Below are 22,833 nucleotides of genomic sequence, written 5' to 3'. Positions count from 1 at the left end.
GCAGGGGGGTGCTCTTATTAGTGTGCATGCAAGCGCCTCTGCTGCCATGTCCCATCCACAGCTCCTTTATCTCGTGAAGAGAGAGGGGGGGGGAATCATTTCCGCAGATGCCTTTTCCATCAAAAGCGCTTATCGACAAAGCTAACATTAGTAAAGCGGTTTGGAAAAATGACTTGAAGGCGAGGTAGGGCAATAGAAATCACTGGGCGAGTGGACAAAGAGCGCGGTGACGGTTTCGGAAAGCCAAAAGGCCCCGTGCGTCTGAGAGTGTTTCAGATGATTATCTGGCTGACAGAGAGCCCAGATTCAAACGCACAGCTTGACAACACCCCCGCCGCCTCCAACACACACACACACACACACACACACACACACACACACACTCACATCCTACTCCTAATTTGCCGTCTGCTGCAGCTCTCAGCGTCGTCAGCCATTCTCACTTAACTTGGTCCCCAGTAAAAGGAGGACAGAGTCATCTGCGAGCTCCCCAAAAACAGCCAAAAGTAATCAGTGGTGTCTTATTTACCACAGTGGGAGAGGGACACTGAGATAAATTGATGCATGATGAGAACGAGAGAGAGAGAAAGAGAGAGCTATAGTCATTCACTTGACAGGCCTGTGTATTGTATGAATCACTCAGGCCAATTTAAACATGCACAGCTGTTCATAAATCCAAGGCAGAGTGTTAATGAACAAACTTAGCCCTGATCAGGAAAACAGGAGGAACAGTCACAAGGGATCCGTGTGTGTGTGTCCGATTGTTAGTGAATGAGAGTAAGCCGGAGAGAGAGTGATAACTGCATGACCCCATCGCTCAATAGAGATGATTTTCTCCCATAAATCAGACGAGGCAGCGGAGGAAAGAGTGCGAGAGAGACAGAGACTGAGTGATTCAGCTGTGGGAGTACACTGGCTCAGACCTCGGTTGAAAAGCCAGGGAAACTAATCGTTTCCATTCACCTCGATGAGTCTGGCTGCTCTTGTCTGTGGTCCTGAATGCAAAAGAAATCCTCATCTCCTCTCCACCTCTCACTCCTCGTCACCCATCCACCCCTTTTCCCTTCACCGTCCCTCCCCCTTTTCCCTCTCTCTCTCTCTCTTTCCCTCTCTGAATGATCAACGTCCTGTATCAGTTCCCGCAGCGCCACTGACACGCTTGTTATTCTATCACAGAGAATCAGATGTGGCAGCATTTCATGGGCACCTGGACACTTTTCATAAATCTTGCAGAAGGCAGAGGTGAACTGCAGAGGAAGCAGAGCTCACTGTGTGACAGGTTTAGTCTAAAAGGAGAGAGAGGAAATACCGTGAGGGTGCTGAAACTCGTATGGTGGTGAGAGGCGGCGATACACTTTCTGTCACTTGTACGAAATCACGTGTAATCTCAGCACTTACGCCAGCAAAACGGATAAGGCCCGGTAATCAATACACCTGCTGAGGGGATAAAATGCATCCCTTTCTATCCACTTGTCGGTGCAACCGGCAACGTTTGAATTATGCTTTCATATGTTTCACAGTAATGAGTACAATTGGGCCTGACTCTGCTGCTTTTGAATAATTCAGAACCAACCTGAGACATGAAGCACTATTCTGAATCGTGAATTATTCCTGCAGTCACTCGTTTTTCTACGTCAGTCTTTCTCATCATCTCCGATTTCCTCTTTCATACTTTTCTCTTTTTTCATACTGTATACTGTACGGTCAAAAATCGCTTTATCTCACTCACACATGCGGCACACACTCACAGTGTGGTCACACTAAAGTGTGTCGGTGGCTTTGACTTGGTTCAGAGAAGTAATCAGAGAGAGTTAGGGATGCTGTAATCATAACAGCATTTGATGGTAATTTTGCAATCAACATAACACCTTAAGGTGAGACACCCCCACTGATCAATTTTGAGGTTTTTGGCTATTTTGCTTCCATAATGTGTCTTCTTTCAGATTAGTGGAAAGAAAACATCCAAAATACACGTTTAGGTGTTTATTTTACTACTTTGTCTATTTGTGTCTGTAGATTTCTTCTAAATTCACCAAAAGTTAGCATTAGATATGCCTCATTTGCATATTTAAACATAAACTTTCAGAAAATTTGCAATTAGGGCTGTCAAAGTTAGCGCGATAAAAACGAGTTAACTCAAATTCGTTTTAACGCCATTCATTTCTTTAACGCATTAACGCTATCAATCTTTTGGAGGTTGTTGCGGGCTCAGTTTTAAAGCTAGGGTGAAGCTAGAAAACCTCAGTAATCCACTGGCGTCACCATATCTAGTAGCTTGTCACGAAGGAGGTTAAATAACGTTCCAAACTTGCGCTAAAATTTTGGCGAGGAAAACGGTCATGGCCATTTTCAAAGGGGTCCCTTAACCTCTGACCTCAAGATATGTGAATGAAAATGGGTTCTATGGGTACCCACGAGTCTCCCCTTTACAGACATGCCCACTTTATGATAATCACATACAGTTTTGGGGCAAGTCATAGTCAAGTCAGAACACTGAGAATATTAATGTAATGTAATCGGTGTGTACCTGACCACCGTGTAACACCAGTAACACCAACAACCGCGACAAGCCTACTACAGACGTTATTGTTGTTTTGTTGTGTGGCGTACAAATGACACGCTGAAAGCTTAAAATGCATCCTCATGAAAGGGGGAATGTATTTGTAAAGTTGTGCTATTTATACGCCTTCCCATGAGATCGGGTTGTCAGATTTCTGTTCTGCTCATAATTAATCAAATAATGTATCATTTGTATATTTAAACATAACATTTCATAAAACTTAACAAAACAAAATAATAATGCCTTAAGTTAATGTAAGTAATCAACTGGGGAAGTTTTATGGTGTCATCTATTAGTTAAAGTTTTTATTCACCTGTAGTGTCTCCCTTTAAGTTTAAGAAGGATGGTACTGCAGCTATCTGCCAAGGCCTTCTCTAAAATTCAACATCTCTAATAAACCCAGAAGGCTCTTGAATAGTGTATTCTACCATGTACCAGTAGAGGTGCCAGTCTGTGCTGCTGATAAGCCCTGACCTGTTATAGTAGATGGGTATATAGAGGCAGAGAACGCAGGCCAGCGTTAACATAAAGCCACTATCATTGAGGAAACCTCTTCTTCATGCCGGTGTTTCATTTTCTTTGACATGCTGCAGCCCAAACAGAGGTCTTTAGTTAAACCCCAGCTCTCTATCTATTTCCTCTAGGACACATCAAACAGCCATTTCTAGTCAAGTCCCACATGCACGCCTCTTTCAGCGTCGGATGAAAGAGCAGCGATGTACTGATTGAATGCTTTGCTGTCTGAATAAACCAGAACCTATTCTGTTTAAACCACAATGCTTACATTTGAATTCTATTGAAGGTGCGGTCTCCACCGGCGCTCCGCGCGCTGTATGCTTTTTACTTTTTACATCTTTACACACGTGTACGAGTATTACGGTCATGTTGTAGAATTAATGTTGGATAGTGTGTGTGTTGGTGTGTGTGCCTGTGCTGCTGCAGTGCTAATGAGAGACTAGGGGTTTCAGGGTTTCAGGTGCTGGAGCTTTGAGAGAGGAGGTGAGTGACAGGGCTCATGAATAGTGATGGCCGACAGCTGCTCATTAACCAGGAGACTGTCTGTCTGTCTGTCTGTCAGCCGGCAGCCCGGAACAGCAGCCCTTCCTCTATGTGTGCACACACAAGCATGAAAAAATACACACACGTGTGCACTAGCCCATGCAGATGTGCCCACAACCAGCACACGTACACACGTATAGAGTTCATATCTCCTTCATCTGGGTCCCCTGTGCTTCCTGTGGAGCGGAGGCCGATCCCCTGACAGCAGGAGTCGAGTGTGCCTATTACCCGTGTGCTAACACCACTCCCACTGGGGACAGCCCCTCACTGAATATGGAAACATCTGCCAGATGTAAATTCTGAATGAGGCCCAGAGTGCAAAAGGTAAAAAACACTGGTGCCCGCAGAAGTAACGTTATTCACTTTTTTAAATGCTTTTAAACTCCTTGTTGAAGGAATGTCTGCTACCTTTATAGTCAGCCTCACTTTAAAGACAACCTTTAAAGAAAGTTAAAACACAAGGTGACCTAGATACTGTACGTACGCGTGTGGGTTTCATTACTTTTATAATTGTGTCACGTTGCTCTTCAAAATAAAGCCGTTTGAAATTGCATATAGAGAGTAATAAAAAAAAAAAAGTCTACAAGCCAGTGGTGGTTGCATTGCCTTACAGGAATATCACAATGTGAAACTGGTCTTTGAAATATGGTCGGTCCGGCCACAGCGTGGACAGTACTGGAGCCTTATCCAAGAGGACACTGACTATGTTTAAATGCACACTAATATGACAATATTTCAAATTTGTTACGGGTCATGTATTTACTGTATATATTCTGAATTAGGCCTTATTCCAATTACCAATTATTCCATTCTTGGAGCATTATCCGATGGTAAAATGGTAAATGAACTTGTATTATATAGCGCTTTTCTAGTCTTCCGACCACTCAAAACGCTTTACACTACATGTCATCATTCACCCATTCACACACACATTCATAAGCTGATGGCAGAGGCTGCTAGGGTGCCAACCTTGCCCATCAGGATCTAATCTAATACTCATTCACACACCGATGGATATGCCTTCGGGAGCAATTTGGGGTTAAGTGTCTTGCATCTGCATGTGACTCGGAGCAGCCGGGGATCAAACCACCGACCTTCTGATTGATGGACGACCTGCTCTACCCTCTGAGCCACAGCCGCTCGATAAAGACATGTGGGACATGCCGATATTATTCAGGTTTTAGGAGCACTCTTTGGTTTTAGTTTGCAACACACAGCCTTATGCCTGTATACGTCCAGCTCTGTGCGTTGTACACAAACCAACCAGCTGACAGTTTGCAGAGATGCATGCCCAAAAGAAAAGCCCACATTTCGGGTCGGAAGGAGAAACGCACCTACTTTTACACATTAAGAAAGACTTGGATATCAACAGGTTTTTGGATATGCGCAAATATTGCAGCGCCGACCTTTTCAAGAAGGTGGTTGAAGGATTGAAAGAGTGATTTTCATTTTCATTAGCCATGTAAACAGCTTAGTGTATTCGTAGTTATTGCTTGGGAGTTATTATCTTTTTAGGAATAAGGGCAAAAACTGGAATATTTTGTGTATGTAAATGTTAATGTAGTCAATGTAAGACACAAAATGTTAATAACAATATTAAACACTTTTTCCTGCCATATTCAGGCGGCTCAGGTGGTGGTGATGGGGAGAGCCCAGTAGTCGTTGTTGTGTCTCTGGACCAGAATGTGAAGGCTGTCACTGCCATTTCAGTTACAATCTCTCTGTGGATTATTTGACAGTATCTCTGTTGCTGAATGACAAATGACAAAAAAATAACAACATCTAAATTAGGGTTTGTCTTTACTCCAAGTCCCTGCTCCTGATATTTTTTTTTTTCAAACACTTCGAATGCATGCCTACTATCAAAGATGACAAAGAGATCTCTCCGTTAAAAGCAGTACATAATATAGAAATATCCTCCACCTCCCACACAAACCTAAGCAAGTTATTTATCAAAAGTAACATATTAGAGCTGAAATCTGCAGCTCTCTCACATCATCACCCTCTGCAGCTCCACGGGATCTACAGTGAAGAAGACAGTTGTTGTTGTTGACTGTGTAGAAGTCTGTTGTTTACTTAACTTACTACTTCCATTGCTCGTCTTTATGTGATTATGTTTGATGCTTCACTGAGGTGCACGCATCGAGCGTGAAAATACAAATGTGGTGTGAAAATGTGCTGCTTCCATTTCCATCTTACATTATTGCACCAAGACAGTTGTAACTCAACAAGCATGTCCAAATTACAGCCACAGTTAATGGGCCTTTTCCAAATGTGCACCATACACAGATCTACATTACTGACAATGTGTTAATTAACATTACAGCTACCCGTTTTAAAAGAAAGGCTGTCTATACATTACAACAATGTGCTTAAATTGTTGTGTTGTGAATCAGAGGATGCCCAGTAATTCAGTGAAAGAGCTGCTAGCGCTGCTGATACCTCTGACAAACACCTCACTTTTAAAATCAAAACAATTTCATCAAAGTGAATGAAGCAAGTGAAATATGTGTTTTTTTTCAGGGCTCAAATGCCACTGATCACTGGCATTACATCTGACAGGTGGCTAGAGAGAGAACTTCAAAAGGATGCTCATGTTGCTCTCTTTCATTTGGTTGTCTATGTGTCACAGTGACTGGCAACAGGACACACGCTGGACTCAAATCCTGACAATGGACTTGGCAGGAAGGCGTAACAGGCAGTTTCCTTAAAACAATGATCAAGAAGCAGGCCGTCAGGTAAAGCAAACAAACCAGAGAGGCTGATACGGGAAGGCTGCAGGTCATAGACATGTTGGCGGCTTGTAAACAGGTTTCAGACCGGATAAATTAACACAGATTATAGTAACTCTTTATTTTACAGGTCAGCAAATTTCATGGTAATTAGGTGATAATTAGCAAGTAACATTTTGAAATTTCTTTGGAATTACTGCCAAATCACCCCAATAATTACCTCAAAATTTACGGAAAATTACTTTATTATAAACATTATTTAATAATTATATTCCTCTATTTCCCAATAGATGATCACTTATTTAATCCATTTGCAGAAAAAGAATACAAAGATAATTGATATGTTTATTTCCATGTCTGCTGATAAATAGATAATAATTAACATTTTTTTTAAATACATACATTTGTGTAGACAATAAGCCACACAATGGTGAGATTTGTGCCTGATCAGAAGTGTCTTCTGTTAGTTTTGGTTTTCCACCTCTGATGAAGAGCAGCGCACAGCCGCTTCTCAAGCCTAAGATTTAACGAATGAATATAAATGTAACAATTATATGCTATTTTAGCATATAATTATTAAATAATGTTTATAATAAAGCAATTTTCGATCAATTTTGCTCCGTCAGGCCACGTGGGAAAACGTTTTTAGAAGGGCTTGGGAGAATAGGATTTTGACAATAAAACAAACCAAAATTTGAATGTTTGAATTTTAATATACAGGAAGACCACTGGGAAGCTACAGAATAACATAAAGAATTCAAAAATAATAATAATGGATCTTCCCTTTAACTTTTATTACAACTTATTACTGATATACTCCTCAAAACCAAAATATATGTTCTCTCATATGACTCCAATTTGCCCGCTTACACAATTATGACAGATTCAATTAAATGTGAAGATTTATCATGTTAGATTTTCACAATAACTCTTTTTAACTGCTAACAATCATACCTTGATGACCATGATGAGGTTTCCAAACGAGGATTAATGAGAAATGTAGTTAACAATTGGAACGAGTGTTGGCGAGTTTGGTGAGAAATTAGTACATCAAATACTGAGCTACTCTGCTTGTCTAATCTGCAGACATCTCATCATCGTGCTTTTTATACACAGCCGGCGTAGTACTGTCTCCACCTCTAACAGCGGGGGATGTAGCTAAAATATTCAGATGCAAATTAGCATACGATATCATCTGAAGACTTTTCTCAGCAGCCAGTTACTGCTGGAGGAGAAATGGTCCTACATGAAGACTGCTCACTCTAATTCACTTTAATACTAAACGTCTATTTGAAAGTCACTCTCTCACTGTTCCTAAAGGCCATTTCTCGTGAGATTCAAAGCAACAATGAGCCAGTACGCTCTATATAGACGGCGATGCATGCAGCAGCAGCACCTCCAGTTTAAAAGCCTCTGATGGAATGCTCCTTTTGTTTGTAATCGATCGAGAGAGAAAGGCATCTGCCGTGTAATTGTAGCCTCATTTGATCTCAAATAAACCATGCTGTCCTACACGAGAAGGGAGAGGGCAGGGGGAGCATAAGCTGGAAACACCTTCATTACGACGAACACGCACTCCAGCACTCTTACTTCCTTGGTCTGACTCTTGCATGCACACACACTCATTTGCACACTCTTTTTAAATTATATCGCCCTCCCTCTGCTGGTCCGTCTCCAATCTCGCTCTGTGTCTTGTCTTCAATCATACTCAACAAACAACTATACACACACACACACACATGCACACACACATGCACTCTCTCAGCCTATCTGGGAATGAGAATGGGATTGATTCTAGTCTCACTAGAGTGGGGCGAAATGAGCAGTCACTCTGAATAGGCAAAGGCGTCAAATAATACAGATATGAACGTCAGAGGAATAATTGAAGAAAGTGTTTTATATGTAAAAGACGGGGCGGGGAGGATGGAGTGGAATTGAATCTCAGAGAAAATGAGGAGCGGGTTGTGTCCCAGGGGAGCGACTCACAATGCCTGAGCCTTGTTTGAAGAAAATAGAGGATAATTAGAGTGGTCAGTGGCTTCCACAGGGCCCAACACCGCTCAGCCTCACTCTCCCTTTATCTGTCCTTCGTTCGCTCCCTCTCTCCATTTCCTTTTTTCTTTTAAGCATCTCTCCCTCAATTGTCAGTCTATGCTCATACACACCATGTCCCTGTTTTCTTTCTTGTTCTTTCTTTGTTCTTTCTTTCATCTCATCTATCGCTTTTCTATTTGTACTCTCCATGCCTCGTTTTTTTATCTCTCCCTCCATCCCTCCATTCCTCCCACAGCAGACGCAGAGCTACATCAGTAGAGTTGATCAGATATTCCAGGCACATATGGACAGCACTGACGGGCATAAATCATGAGTATTTTTTGAAGTGCCCATGCAGGGTTCTTCAGCCTGCTTGTCGTGAGCAGGAACAGCTCCGTGGAACCGGTGCATTAAATCCCTCTCTTCTACCTCCAGTTTCATGCCAAATCTCTTTCTCTTACTTTTCTTTACAGAGTGACAACCTCTGCCTCTACAAGCTTCCCTACTCTCTCTCTCTCTCTGTGCCTTTCATCCTGAGCCAACTCAATATATGTTAATACTAATGCATCTTCCAAACCTTCCATGTCTGAGCACTGTGCACTCACAGCCTGAAAGGTGACTGATTTTCAAAAGGAACCGCCACCCCAAAAGCAAAGTTGTGAGCATCTCTGTGGTCTGATCCCCTTGTTTTGTTTTTTTTAACATTATATACCGACTAGCTTGTCGGCATGACAACAACATGTCTCTGTGGCAACAGACTAGCCTGCAGCTAGATTACTGGATGTTTGGACATGTAGTGTTGCCTCAAGCTTTCCCCAGGTCCCTCGTTGGCAGGACAGCACATGACAATATTTTCTTCTCAGTCAGAAGGGGTTAAAACCACAGACTGTATATAAGAAGTGGATGTAGTCACCGTGACGTCATCCATTGGTTTGTGGACTATGGACGTGTTCTGCATTTTTGCTGTCGCCATCTTGGTTTTTCGCCGTCGCAATCTTGGTTTTTGACATTCACAATCTGTGTTTTTGGCCGTTGCCATCTTGGCTTTTGTCCATCGCTATCTTGGTCAGTGACAGGAGAGGGTGGAGCTAAGTACGAATACTGAATAAGACATTTTTAGGCAACCAAAATGTTATAATCAACTTTCATGGACTGAAAAAAAACTGTGAAAGGGTTCAAGTTGTAAGACGATAACACATACAACTCCCAGACTGGACAACGCCATGGCAGCGACCTTTCAATCACAAGGTAGCCACGCCCTAAAGCATACCCTGCTTTATGGTCTATTTGACACTAAATGGGACCATAATTGACTAAATGAACATCATGCTGTATTGAAGAAGACTTGAAACTAGTGATTGAGACCATAAACTCATATTTACAATGTTTACTGAGGTAATAAATCAAGTGAGAAGTAGGCTCATTTTCTCATAGACTTCTATACAATCAGATTTCTTTTTGCAACCAGAGGAGTCGCCCCCTGCTGGCTGTTAGAAAGAATGCAAGTTTAAGGCACTTCACATTGGCTTCACTTTTCAGACCCGGAGGTTACCGCCTGGTTAAAACTGTCTCTTCCCTCTCGTAGACACAATATACCAACAGCACCAGGAGATAGGCATCATATAGGTCTCAAGTTACTCGGCGTATAACAACACATTGAGTAACGCTTCAAAAACAAAATAAGAAATAAAACTTTCCAATAACTTCCAACCGTTCATTGCTCTGTTTTCCAATTCCAATCAGCTGCGAGTGTCATCATAAACTAAGATTACTTCAGCTGGTCAATATTGTACAGCGATGAAAATCATTACAAAATCAATTGACGTGCTCCATAATCACAGAGGAGATTCCTGGAGCTTCCCATAAGCATTTGTCTCCCAGTGTGTGGCCACAAACCGACAGGCAGCACAAATAAATCTCCACGCTCTGCTGTGTCCTTGCGCTCTCGCTCCCTCTGCCTCCCGCCAGATGACTTGTCCTCTGTCTCCCTCTCTCGCTCCGAGTCCCTGGATATTGATTGGGGGCCCTACTGGTAGGGAGCAGGAATAAGATAAATAAGGAGTCAGTGGCCATGAACAGCTCTCTCACTCGCCCTAACATGGGGGGAAGGATAATCATCTGCCAGAGCTGAGAAAATGCTCATGCATTTTTACAGGCCACTTCAATGCAAATGACCTCACCAATTACCTGAACCAGTGGTTCCCAACCTATTTTCCTTGAAGCCCCTCCTACTTGTATCTAAGAAAAGCTGAACCTTTAAAAAACAGAGACACATTTGAGGTGATTCAGTGTATTACATGAGTTAGTCTGTTTTATATTAAACCTGCAGTAGGCAGAATATTTTTTGGCATCATTGGGCAAAAATTCTATAATAACCTTTCAGCATATTGTAATTCAAGTGTTCTGAGAGATAACTAGACTTCTGCACCTCCTCATGGCTCTGTTTTCAGGTTTTAAAAAATGTAGCCTGTGAAGACTTTGGCCAATCACAGATCATTTCAGAGAGAGAGCGTTCCTATTGGCTGTGCTGAGGACACAGAGGCACATGATGTTTTTCAGATTACCTGTCTCATGCACTACTGTCAGGATATGTTGACCATTTAATACAAATATTTTGTTTAATCATATTTGCTACAATTCTACCCACTGCAGCTTTAAATCACTTCTCTTTAATGAATACAACTTGTCAGTTTCATCAACATAAATAAAGTGATGACATCTTGACAGATTCAACAAGTGATTGCGGATACATATTATACGCTCTTTTTTTGTAACAACTTAATTAATTTACTATAATATTAGAGCCAAAATAGTTTTTTTTGTTATTGTGATTAATTTAATGTAATTTATGGTGTTAGACTGCTGCCAGACCACCCATTTAATACAGGTACGTGCCTCCCTTTGTGTGCGACCGCAGTGAAAATGTTGTTTTTGAAAGCCTACAAATGTGGTTTGAAGCAGAATATTTTGTTAGATAAAACATGTTGTGAATTTTGGAAATGATTAAATCTATCTTTTTTCAATATCTGTTGACTTTTGGACTTTATAACGCTCTGGAGTTACTGGAAATGTTTGGATCACACGAGTCGGAAACAATCCTACGCATCCCTGCTGGAATCTAATTCTACAAATAATATAATACTGATTAGTGTAGCCTAATCTTTATCTGCATCTGTGCACAAATGCCAGGTTTAAACAGATTGTGGCGTACTGAGTAGCAAAAAAATATAGATCTTTTTAAATAGTTTTATATACAGACCTTTGTATAAATTATCTAGTAAGTGTATTATGATTTTAGTTTTACATGAGCAAATCTAATTTTGACAACATCAGAGCAGACAAATCCGGCAGCAGCCTGAGGGTGGTCCTGGACCCGGACTCCTGGGTTGGGAACCACCGCCCTAAACCACAAGGATCCCCAGTTTCAACAAGCCTCCAAACACACTGGTTTCAGTGACATTTTGATGAGTGTTTTGGCACATAGAGTAGAACCCGTCACCCTTGTCATATTTTTATTGAATGAAACTACCTGGAAAACATTTCATCATCAAAACTGAAATAAAATGAGGTACAGCTGCAAACATTACAGGTACTTAACGGTGCATAGAGCCTCCTCGACTGTGCAGCGGAAAACAGCACCATTGGAGCAGGTGCTTGCCTGTTTTCATTCTGCTCGGGATATAATTATCTAAGTAGTGCACAAGGCATCAAGTTCTCCTACACGGACCACAACACAGCACGTCACACTAGACCTCCATCAATCAAAGCCGGATTTCACTGAAATGCAATACACAACCAAACTGATTGATTGTCACACACCACTATGCACTGTACAGCAAAACGCCGCTATCCGCACACAAACACACAGCGGCACACGGGCGTGATGCGTAAAGTCATCTGTAAACACGAGCACACACAGCGGGGTAAATAACTGCCGGTATCTTCTGCAGCGTCGGGAGCAGTGGCGCGAGGCTTCCCCTCAGATTTTGAAAGCCCTATCTGTATCAGGAACAGCAAACCGAAAAAGCAATTTGCTTTGTCACACAGAGACATGCTTGACTACACTGAATAATTGCACTGCAGCTCTGGAAAGAGCTGTTTTCCTTTTATCTAATGAAGGCCTTCAGGGGAGGGAGCACGGGTGTGTGTGTGTTTGCTATCTGTGCGTGTGTGATGTGAAATATACATGTTTCAGGACCTCTGCATGTATGTGTCAACACATATAAGTGTGCAACCGAAAGATAAGCGGTTGTAGCATAAAGAAGACTATCATTGTCCCGTCCCTATTGGAGACCAGTCCTGCCAGTGTCCCTTTGCTGCTCGCCTTCCTTCCCTCCTTCCACACTGTTCCACTGCAATATATTGATTCATCAAATCTGCGTGTTGCCTCTCGGCTGTGTCCAGTTTCAGGTTTGAGGCAGTCCCCCTGATTCAATAATGCAGAAGCAGGCAGGAGAATAAAAGCCCCTGTGCCTGGCTTCAGACACTAACTCCTGAGAAGTGCTGAGTCTACACTCTCCTGCAAGCCGGCCGGCCGGCCTCTGTGGAGCTTGGCAGAGCAGTGTGGAAGCCTGCAACCTCTACATAACTAAACAATACAGTACTAAAGTTGTCGCTTTACCATTATGTTGTTACTTATCTTTATATACTTATACGTCTCTGTATATATATATTTACAGTCCTGTTTCCCAAAAATTACATTCCCATACAACTAAACTGCATTCTCAATTACTTTGGGAGGGAAACATGTTGTCGCAGATTACGTTTGTTTTGAACGTATCCCAAATATTCTACTGTAGTATGGCTGCTGCGAGTGAAGTAGTACAACGAGTGACGCACAGAGCAGGTGACGTAGTATATATTTTGATATATGGTATATATGGTTGATATTTATGACTTCCCATAACGCATATACATTTACTACATCCTGTTTACATTCAGTTTATTCATTTTGCATTGCATTACTGTAACCATAAATATGTATTATTGCATTTCATGTATGTTATAGTTTATCCCTTTATTTTTACTTTATGTTTAGAATAGATAAAAAAATGTACTTGCGTAATTTTCTTTTTATACATATTTAATGAGCATCGTTGCTCATTATCTGCTTCTGGTTCTCTGTAATTATTGTTTTTATGACAATAAATAACTTACAGAAAATAAATACATACAGAAGACCGCAAGAGGCCCTAGTGAGGATTTGGAGAGTGTGGTTAAAAACAAGCACTTCTATCTGTATTATTGGTCACAGCTAGGGGTGTAAGAAAAATATTGAATATTGCAATATTATGTTTTGTGTAGGGCTGTCAATAAATTAAAATATTTAATCATGATGAATTGCATGATTATCCATAGTTGATCACAATTAATCTCAAATTAATCACACATCTTTTTATCTGTTCAAAATATACCTTAAAGAGGAGATGTAATACTCTTATCAACATGGGAGTGGGCAAGTATGCTTTCTTTATGCAAATATATGTGTATATTTATTATTGGAAATCAATTCAAAACAAAAAACAATGACAGATATTGTCTAGAAACCCTCACAGGTACTGCATCTAGCATAAAAAATATGCTCAAATCATAACATGGCAAACTCAAGGCCAACAGGCAACAGCAGCTGTCAGTGTGTCAGTGTGCTGACTTGACTATGACTTGACCCAAAACTGCATGTGATTATCATAAAGTGGGCATGTCTGTAAAGGGGAGACTCGTGAGTACCCATAAAACCCATTTTCATTCACATATCTTGAGGTCAGAGGTCAAGGGACCCCTTTTAAAATGTCCATGACAGTTTTTCCTCTACAAAATGTATCCCAAGTTTGGAGCATTATTTAGCCTCCTTTGCGATAAGCTAGTATGACACGGTTGGTACCAATGGATTCCTTAGGATTTTCTAGTTTCATATAATATGAAAGTATCTTCACTCTAGCTTTCAAACTGAGCCCGCTACAACCTAAAAATTGCAAGTTGCGTTAAAGAAGTCAGTGGCATTAAAAAAAATTCTTGCCAATACACAGCCCTAGTCACAGCAGTATCTAGTGACAAATGAGAAAGTTGTGTCTGATCATCAGGGGCAGAGGAGAAGGGCATCATGGAGATGGGAGAAGTGTCAATGAAGACAAAGAGAGAACAAACATGAGGGAAGAAAGAAAGAAAGCACGTTCTCTGGTGACTGCTTGTGTGTTCAGGAAAAAGGTTTGTGAATCGTCGTAAATGACTCCAAAGCATTTGTTCCAGTGTGGAATTGTAATTAAGCCATCAGCCACAGTTTGGAGTCTTTACCTTCATAATGAGGCTGAATGTGCGCAGTTCGTGCTCTGTGGATAAGCTGCTGTAATCACTTCTATCTGCTTAATTATGTAAAACCATTCTTTTATCCTAGTAGTGTGTCGCTCTTTATCTCTCCCTCTCTCCTGCTCGCTCTCTGTCATGGTCTCGTTTTTTTTTTTTACTATAACTGGTACCATAAAAGCATACAGGGACGCAGCGGCGATAAGCATACGTGCTGGGAGATATCAACCTGAGACGGCTATGCTGGAAATCGTCGCTCCAAATGGTTGCCGGGAGATAAAATATAGCGAGAACTGAGTGTTAACAAAGGGCACTATATGAGGGAAGAGATGCAGCTGCTTTAAGAATAAGCACAAAGCTCTCAGCACTCTGAGGAGTGTTTTATTACCTTTCTCCATGCCCTCCTTAGTATCGGTCAGAGGGACATTGCAGCTCACATCGTATAAGGCATTTTGCTTTCTTCTCCCTCTCTCTTTCAAGCTCACAACTTCTTGCGGACGTTTCCTGAATTCCAATAGGACTATTATTATCATTAGTGGTCCTGCTCCAGTGTGACGGATGTGAAGATGCGTGCTGCAGGTTATTTGCAATGGAAGTAAACACCTTCTCGTCCCTAATGGAGAGAACCTGGTTGTACTCCTTTTTTAGATAGACCTACATCAAAGCTCTCCTTCTACAGTACTTCAGAGATCACTACGCCGCTACATGCTGGCTGCACACACACACACACACACACACACACAAACCCACACACACACGCTCACTCTTGTGGCAGTGGAGAGTGAAATCTTGTGATGCTCGGGAACTTTACATCACACACGGGCTGCAATGGGGGGAAATAAAAGCCCTAAGTGCATGAAAAAACATGAAGCTGCCGCTGTTTCAATGGAGCAGAAAAAACAGTAGAGAAAAATGTCAACAACAAATAGCTGCTGGTTTCTGTTGCCGCGGGCGACATGGACTTCGGTTCCCTCATGTTTCTTTCCTTCCACATTATGCATCATGTTTTCATCCAATTAAACACAAACACAGGCTACAGAGAACAAATCGGGGAGCATCTTAGTGCTGCTCGTTTGGGGAGAAACAGCCAAGAGGAGGGATACAGAACGTGAGGGGATGGTTTGAGATAAAGCGACGGGCAGGTGTGACTGTGTGTGCATGTGTGTGTGGGCTAGGTGGCTTTACTTAAAGGGCAGGTCCATCTGTGCTCTGTTCTGCTACTCAGCCCTTTCAAAAAGCAGTGACGTAGGTTTCCAAATCAAGCTAATCAATAAGGTTATGAATAATGTGAACGCTAGCACTAACTGAGTCTAAATTAGCTGTGCTAAGTTTGGAAATAACTGAAAGGGTTAGTTCGGATTTTTTGAAGTGGGGTTGTGTGTATACTCCCGCGATCTGCGAGGTAAAATTACTGCTTTTGTAAATGTAGTCTGGTGGTTTTGAAGACTGTGATATAATGGCTTCAGTTACTGTCGGAAAGGGCTGTCTGACGGTGAGGTAAAGCGTCTGACGGGAGCAGCAGAAAAACATATGTTAGTCAGAATGTATATCAGTTTAAGTCTACGCTATATTTTTTATATTTTCACCGCTTTACCTCGCCATCAGACAGCCCTTTACTACGGGGGACTGAAGCAGTTATATCGATGTCTTAAAAGCCACCAGACTCCATTCACAAAAACAGTAATTTTACCTTGCAGAAAACAACGTATGTATGTAACGTTTATACACTGACTATGAGGCTGTATATATACCGAACATGTAGCAGCGTCATCATGCAGAAACTACATCAGGTCACGTGGGAAAAAGTTTTTAGAAGGGCTTGGGAAAATAGCAATTTCACTCTAAAATAAACATACTTTGACAAAATTTTCAATGTTCGGATTTGAATACACAAGGAACACCACTATGATGGTACATGTCCACAGGCTCCGCCTCTGGAAACTCCCGAGAAACTTTTAAAATAACCGTTGTTGATCTAAAATAAAGACAGATTTAGCAACTGCCTGGCTTATTTCTCTCATAAAATGTCTTCAGAAACACATTTCAGGTTCCGGTTTGAAAGCTGGGAGCAGCTGCCTACGAGGGAAAGTCCAATCAGGTGATTTGTGTCTTGTGGCAGCCCATCAAGCGTCCAATGCTGGGAAGCAAGTCGATTCCTCGCGATAAAAAAACACCCCTGTGGACACGTACCATCAGTCTACAAAATTATATAAAAACCTCAAAAACCATGGACCCGCCCTTTAAAAGATGGACCTCTTGGCAGACCATCTCCAGGTATCTCTCCTCATGTCTTCATGTTTCTGTGAGTCTGTCGAGGGCGACTCTTCGCTGTTGTCTTGTTTTGATCAACAGACATGAGCAGACTGCATCTAGATGATGATTGATGATGTTTGCTGAATGATGGCAAGAAACAGACATGAAGCGTGGCGGGGCCTCCTTGCCGAAAAACCCCAACTGAACCCGAGTTTGTCCTTGCCCCGGTTGCCTTGGTTACGTGCAGGTAGTAAAGTGAGACAGAGGGTGTGAAAAGCTGTGTTTAATTCCATCTTCAGGCAGCCATCAAGGGTTTCACACCTTTCCCTCCGGGCACTCGGGCGAGCATTGCTATGGCAACTGAGCACTCTTAACCTTCTGACCCAACCTCCTCACCATCACTAACTTGTTGTGCGTTTTTTCAGATGAAAATACATAAGGTGTTTCCTCATCTGTATGAGAGGAGGGACAAGATTTATGGAGCTATATTTGCCTTAACACTGATCTGACAGGAAAAGCGTTGAAAAATTGACATTTTAATTGCAAGAATAACAGCTTTTGATAAATCCTGTCATAAACGAAGGTCCATAAACCATATATATAAACCATGTTCAGCGAGCTTTTGCCTGAAATACTGGGATTTTTAAACTCCATGTTTAGATTTATGATGACTTTCCATTAGTGAAGTGGAAAGACAAACTCAGCGGACGGGTGAGTGTGAGATGTGGTAGTCCATTTGGCTGCACAAAGACATTGCACTTTTGGGACTGCTGGAGGAGGTGTTTCATGTTGTTTACATAGGAGCAAGTTAATTAGACATGCATTAGGAAGCATGACTGTCAAATGTGAGATGCATGCTGCTGTAATGTTTGCACGAGGCTTTTGTGGTTGGCTTGGATATCTATGTTGTTTTTGCAGGAGTATCGGGGTTAACACTTCTCCATCTGTGTGTTTGTTGACATGTTAGATGTTGTAGTGAAGTGTGTTTAAATGTGATAGATTGCCTGCGAGTGTATTAATTAGGGGTGGTTGATTTATCCAATATACTCGATGTATTGCGGCTTGTTCTACGTGGGATGTAGTAAATGACTATATCGCAAACATCAAATACAAATATTAATTGTCAGGTCATTTTTTAAAAGCCACCGGCATAAGACACGCTTTGGAGTTTCTGCCGTGGCTCTCTCCCTCTCACACACATACACTCTCCTGGGCGAAAAATACTTTTGCTTTATTAAGGAGCAATAGTAAATATACAAAAGAGAAAATAAGATGTGTCTCTTAAAATGAACAAGTAATTGTTTCCTTTAAGAAAAATCTACATTTTTATTGCTTACAATAATATTATCTGTCAAAACTAAACCCATTTAAGTTTCATAATACAGTCTGGGTTTAAAATAAAACATTTTCTGAAAAGCAAACAAATAAATAAAAAAATAAATTCTAATTGCTTTAAAAAAAGTACACGTCTTATGGACTACACCTATAAAGGTACTATAACTTTAACTGATCAAACTGATCAAAATTGATATTAATTAACTAATATTCAGGGGTCTTAAACGAAGCTTCGATGATTTTTAGTAATCAAATTACTCAAGGAATCGTTCAGCCCTAAATCAGTGAGTATTAAATTTGAACCAAAGACTGAGAGCCCCATCAGCGTAACATTATCCTGTGTGCCCGTTGGACCACCTAATGTAGATTCACCAGTGTGGATATACCTTCAGGAAGCGTATGGTCTTTCAGTCCTATTGCATAATAACTCTGCAGCACCGGCAGTAGCAGTAACATTACGAGCATCAATAACAACCACAATGCTCTGTTATAGGACCGACTCCGATGTTTGCTAGATGGATAGAGCAACTTATGCTCTCCAACTTCACAAAATCCAATTAGACTGTCTGTGTACGTCTGTGAGATGATCTACAGTCTAGTCACTCGCCAGGCCTATCCGCCTGTCTAATATTCACTATAACCATGAACAAAACACTAAGCTCCTCTTTCTCCGCCTCGCAGTTCATTCTCACAGTGTGTTTAAAACTCTTCTCGCTTTCCAATTATTTAAAGAGAATCAACTCCTGGAAATTGAAAATCTATATAACGATAGGCTCGGCAGCGGTGGCTCGACACAAATAGTCTCATCTACCCGGGTGTGTTTTTTAATGCTGAAGAAGCAGGGTTTTCTGACAAGCAGAGTGCCTGTAGGCAGTTGGAGACAAACACTCACACACAGATGCTGGTGGTTGTTAAATTTAGTCCTCAGGCCATATGTTGCACCGCCTCAAATACTTTAGCAACACACTTGCAAGGAGAAACACACAGGGAGAAATCCCAGATTAAGTCATAAAGCATGAAATGCAATCAAACAACTCAATAACCGACATAAACACCGAGGGTAACCACGAGTTCAGAGAGGCAGAAAAAGGTCAAGACCGGAAAAATATACAAAATTGGCGATTTAAGTGCCACATCTGCCTAAAGCTGGGCATACACTGTACGATTTTAGACATGGTGTTGTGTAATTCCTACGAGTAGATCATTTGTGATGTAAAGCCAATGCTCACGATTTATGTGCTCACACTGTACGTGCAAAACAGAAAAAATCCCATCGTCCCATCGGCTCCTGAGGGCCGTTCTGGCTGTTGACAGTCATCAATAAAGATTTGTTAGAAAGCTCCGAGGCAGGTAATGTTTGTTTGCTAGCAGAGGTCTGTACGGGTCACAATGTTAACAAGGCAGAAACGTGCTGCCTTGATCATCTGTGCCATCCTGTCTGCTGAAACGTCTAAAAAAAAAAAAGAGGCGCCGGAGTATATGGAACTGCAGGTGGCTAGGACGACGTGGACAGTATAGCTTGTCCATCTTGCAAAGAGAATTGGATGTAAGCTACGTTTTACTATATCTATTGTTATTTTTATAGCTATGCTCTGATTACTGTAAAAAAATGTAGACAAAAGGCACTGATGTTGGGGAATCGGCTCTTGGCTCTGCTTCAACTGTACGAGAGCCTGTGGACGGGCAACCAAGATTTCTGACATATCAGAAATTCATCCGACTGTCCGGCGGCCGGTGGGTAGAAGTTAATCGGTCCTTGGTACACTGCACGGCAAACGACCCCCGATGAAGCTGAAATTTGGTCCGACACTAAAATGAGTCGTGTGGCTCAAAATTCAGGCCAGAAACGGGCTCACATCATACAGTGTCTAACCCATCTTAACACGTTGCAGTCACAAGTGAGGTGACAGGAAGAGAGAGGACACAAAGTAACCCCGAAGGTCTAGTTCCTCCTTTCTCTTGGCCTTCTTGGACTGATCGAGGATAAAAATGTTGCATCTTTGACAAATGGGTTATGCTGTGTTTGCATTTACTTCAGAAACATTTCCCCCAGCGCCCCAAGCGCCCCCAGCTCACCCAGCGCCTCAGGCATCTAAACAGTAACTGTAGGGGATGGAGACGGAGATGGAGGAGAGCAACCACGAGAAGGGAGGAGTCGGTTAGTGCAGTGTATATCCTCAGCATGACCATTTAAAAATACTAGCACTCTGACCCCATGCAATGACTCAACATCACTTTTACTCACCCTGGCAGCCTTGAGCGTCTCTATTAATCTCCTCTTCGTGCTCTGCTGTATGTATCTGAGCAGAGGATGGAACAGTAAAATACAATAACTGGTGAATACAACAGCACAGGAAGGCAGGAATAATTCCTGCGTTCTTTTCTTTCTTTCTCATACTGTACACCACCCCTCCCTCGCTCCCCCGCAGCGACTCATTTCACCTCCTTGTGGTTTTTCCTGCTGGGAAAATGGAGGGGTGTGCACCATGCCACTGAGGGCAGCAGCAGGGGTGGAGAGAGTCAACCCTCTGCTGAACCGTACAGGGGCCGGAAGGCACAAGCCATCACACCGCCGGATCTGAAATCCTTTCTGAATGCCTTACATGAACTAATACCACTGTTCCAAGTGTTAAAAGCCACAATAAACTGGAGCCACAGGGTTCTACTGAGTTATAGGAGTAAAATAGCTACAATATAGCTGACCTTTAAGAAACAAAAAAGGGGCATGGGATAGAAAAACCCAACAAAATTGAAATGAAAAATAAAAATGTGGCAATTGGTGCTTTGCACAAAGAAAACCATAAATAAACACATTTGATTCAGTTCAATCACGATTAACCCTAAAGCAACCGGAGCTCTCCAGTCCAGTTTGTCCCAGTGTGTGAGTGCAGCCCGGTTGCATTAAATGGCGTATGAATGACACGGTAATTCTCAAGGCATTTAGCATGTAATAAGAACACCATTCTTACTTTTGGCGTGTCAATTGTACGTCATGTTTTCTGTACTGACTGCAATGTAAACGCATATGCGCAAATATGCCAGCTCAGAGATAGTGACATAGAATAAAAAGTGAGAAAGACCGCTTATGGCGGGCGGAAGGGGAGGTGGATGGGTCCCAGAAATGAAGGACTTTAAACCAGGAGACCAGGGTTCGTGTCCTAAAGTGTTGTTGAGTTATTTTTTAAAGTTACGTTAGTGACGTTTGTGACGTATTTTAAGAGACGTTTGACATGTTTTTTCCGTACTCACGTTATGTTGTTTCCGTACGTATTTTGCTTAGTTTACGTACTTATTTTAAGCCCAACCATGATGTTTTTCCTAAACTTCACTAAATGGTTTTGTTGCCTAAACCTAACTGTGGACTTAACCATAGTTTTGTTGCGTGGCGTAAAATTTATACACGAAAAGAGACGTACAAACGACACGTGAAAATGCTGAAATGCGTTCTCATGACATGCAGAATGTCCTTGTAATGTCGATGACGCTTCGTCAGACCCCTCAGCGTCACTTTTAGGTCATAGTAAACACCTTCTTAATGTTGTGAATTAAACAAAAACACTTGCTTAGGTTCAGGCAATAAAACCACAGGAAAAAAGCGATATGGTAGGGCTTAACATCACTACTTGTGAAGTGAAAATTAATCTGAACTTTGTGAACACAGGACACGAACGAACACCTACTTGTAACGTGAAAGTGAAATGTAACGCACGAGACATGAACAGCGGTCTCCTGGATGAAAGCTTTGTGCTTGTTGAACCCATCCAAACTCTAAAAACATTCACCACTGCTTTAAGATAGAGGGTTTCATAACATTAGTTAATGTTAGATCTATGCGAGTAAAAGGCTCTGACTTTAAATATAGTCCAAGTAAGAACAGGCTTTACTTGTCTCCTTTGTCATACCATAATCCAATTATAAACAAGCCTACAACAGTGCATTAAAGCACCAGCTGTCACTTACTACACAAAGGATCTGCTCAGGTCACTTTGGTTGGAAATATGGCACATTCTGTTGGCTTTGTCTCTTTGAATTTCTTAAAAGGGAAATGGAGTGGGAGGGCTGAACACACTCTTCCCAGCAACAGTGTTTTTCATGTCTTGTCTTTGTGGTTTGGGGGGGGATTCACCACAGGTGACATGTTGTGCATTTACCTTTGAAAAACGTTGTTTTTTTTTGTAAGCTATTATTAAGGGGTGAGGATAGAACGGGCAGCAGAGGCTGTTAAAGAGTTTTCATTCCCAATTCAGGAGGATGGCTGGAAGCTACAAACACAGGCTGTCAGAGAAGTAGGGGGAATCACAGGCCCACACCATCCAATCACTGTGACACAGTTCACATGGACACACACGAATAAATAAACACACTCAGGCTGTGTGCGCACCCATTCACAATCTCACCTGGCCTGGAAAACACTTATTAGGATGCCTAACCATCATTTAATTATCTCTGTTAGCTAGCGACATTCATTATCTCCATTGTAATCGGCGAAAGAATAATCTTTATCGTTTCCCTAAACCCCAGAGTATCCCTCTATTTTGGCATAATTGGATGTGCGTCAGC

At 41.8% G+C, this 22,833-nt stretch overlaps 1 protein-coding gene across 4 annotated transcripts in view; it reads right to left on the bottom strand.

The window, feature by feature from the left end:
- Positions 1-22,833, bottom strand: part of rdh8a (retinol dehydrogenase 8a) — a 182,031-nt gene that overhangs the window by 94,919 nt on the left and 64,279 nt on the right. The window contains exon 3 of one of the 4 annotated variants that reach the window (XM_037791387.1): positions 5,224-5,369. The exons of 2 other annotated variants lie outside the window; for them this stretch is intronic. The gene's annotated coding sequence lies outside the window, so the exon portion shown is untranslated. The remainder of the gene's footprint in view (positions 1-5,223; positions 5,370-22,833) is intronic. One more of the 4 variants, XM_037791389.1, reaches the window with a different exon arrangement.

This window comes from Sebastes umbrosus, chromosome 14 (assembly GCF_015220745.1).
Source record: "Sebastes umbrosus isolate fSebUmb1 chromosome 14, fSebUmb1.pri, whole genome shotgun sequence".
NCBI classification, from domain to species: Eukaryota; Metazoa; Chordata; class Actinopteri; order Perciformes; family Sebastidae; genus Sebastes; species Sebastes umbrosus.
Note: the sequence above shows the minus strand (reverse complement) of the source record. Positions and strands in the feature narration are given on the sequence as shown.